Genomic DNA, 2,424 nt, shown 5'->3' with positions numbered 1-2,424 from the left:
TAAAGGGTAATTAATAATAATTAATTTTAAAGTATAGGAAACATGTATTTCACATATATCACATAATAAGGAAGGGAAAGTAAAACCATGCAATTTACATGAATAAGTGGGTGAAGGATTGAATAAATCTCTTGCATTGAGCACAATATATATAATAAAATATGGGTTTATCAACCTCCCCACACTTAAACAATAGCATGTCCTCATGCTAAGTCCAAGATAAAGAGTAAGGTAAGGTTAAAGTGGTGGAATCTCATGCAATGCAATCTATCCTAAATGCAACTACCTAAATGAGTCATGCAATTCTAATTTTTATTTACTTGTATATAAAACTTACATGTAGTTAAATTAATTCACATTCTCAAGGAATTATATATGCATAGCCAAACCCTACATAATGTGAAAGCATTTTTACAATTGAGATGGGTAAAAATATTTTTCAATCTTGCAAGACAATTAACAATTCAAGCAGAGATATATGTTGATGAGGTATTGAACCCTCACTGGATTTTGTGTTTACCCTCCAGTCACTCAGTATTTATTGGGTTAATCACTCTGTTCTTCTTTTTATCCTTACTTTCTATAACTTTGTTCTTCATCTAACCAATCAACAATTATAGAATACAGACATACAAAAATCATGAGGTCTTTTTCAAGGTTGTAATGGGGCTAAGGTAAGGGTAAGGATATATGTATAAGGTTAAGTGAGCTAATAAGTGAATCCTTGATTAGTCTAAGATCTCACCTAACATACATATTTTGTGATTCAAAGTTTCTTAACCTATTTGCCCAACTTTTCTCACTTTGTATGGCAAGCTTATGCATTAACTTAAAATTTATCCCATGTGCATTGATTCTTTTTATTTTGCAATTGGGGGATTTTTGTATCCATATTTAAATACTGAAAATAAACTTTTTTTTAATGCACATGGTAATTTAATTGTTTTGATTTCACATGAGCATGCTTTCCCAAATTTTCATTTTGAAATATCTTTATTCTTTTTAACTTTCCTACTTGTTTTTATCATCCATGTTCCCATAGAGTTTCCCACACTTAAACAACACACAATTTCTATCTTAAGCTAACCAAGGATTCAACTTGGGATTTTTTTTATTTTGTTTTTCTGCTTAAGGCTAGTAATGTGGTTTATAGAATAAGAGGAGATTAAAAAGCTCAAGGGGGCTAACAAGGGTGATGTAAAGGTAGGCTAATTTGGGATAAGTGAGGAAAATTCAAATGATGGCCTCAATAATCTCTTAGTATGTATCTATACTCTATAAATGGACATATAAATTAAAACAAAGTAAAGAACATCAGAATAAAAAAGAAGGACGAAACATACAGGAATGAAAATTATGTTTTGAATGTAACCATATAATTAAGCTCAAAACTCACAGGCTGTGTGTTCTCTAGCTCAAACATCATACATCAGTTATACATGTCATGCAAGTAGAAATTAAGAGTTCCCATTATTCTCAATGTAAAATTTTTTGTTTTGGGTGGCTTTAAAGTTTTAGTGTTCCTCCTTGATGGAATGTTGTTAACTAACTATCATGTTATGTTCTATATACAAGGTGTGGATTGTTTTTTATTATGTTAAAGTCTCTAGTTTACTTCCTTTTTTATTTTCAATTTCAACCAAACTATCATATGCTAAAAGGGGTAAACTATACTAATTAATCCATATATTCTATAACTAATAAGTTAGAATTGCAAACTAAACTAAATGGCTAAAATATGAACTAAAGTGCAAAATGCAGAAATAAAGTAAAAATATAGCAAAATAATAATGTATAAGTACTGAAAAGTAAAAATAAAAATAAAGATAAAAATACAGAAAAATAAAGAAAATAAAATATAAGAGTCTGTAGTGGTTCACCAAAATATGCGCCAGAGATGGCGACCTCTCCACACTTAAAATAAAGCATCGTCCTCGATGCTCACTCAAGCTGGTGTGTAGGAATGTCATCACTGGAAGGATGGGCTGCTGGAGTCGCGGTGGTGACTTGAGGATCTGCAGACTGGATGTGGGTAGGAGGGTCTGTCTGCTGTAGTGGAGGCTCTGACTGGATAGGAATCTCTGGATCTATGGCCTAAATCTGGTGTGGCTCCTCCTGCTGTGGCGCAGCCTGCTCTGGTCCTGTCTGTGCAGCCTGGGTGGGTGTCTCTTCCTCGTGATCGTCCTCCTCCACCTCAGACATATCAAAAAGGGTGTCAGGCTCGGAGGGGATGTCGCCACCAGAACGGATCATCAACTTGACGTGCTCATAGCGTCGCAACATATGATCCAAGCGGGCGAAGAGTCGATGCACCAAATGGTAAATAGGCTCAGGAGCAGCTAGAGGTAAAGTGGGTGGGGCAGGTGCAGCAGTGGAAGAAGAGGGGGCAGCTGAAGGTGTGGTTGTCTCATCAGAAGCAGTAAG

Source organism: Arachis hypogaea, chromosome 17 (assembly GCF_003086295.3).
Source record: "Arachis hypogaea cultivar Tifrunner chromosome 17, arahy.Tifrunner.gnm2.J5K5, whole genome shotgun sequence".
NCBI lineage: Eukaryota > Viridiplantae > Streptophyta > Magnoliopsida > Fabales > Fabaceae > Arachis > Arachis hypogaea.
The sequence above is the reverse complement of the archived record's forward strand: the minus strand, read 5'-3'. Positions refer to the sequence as shown.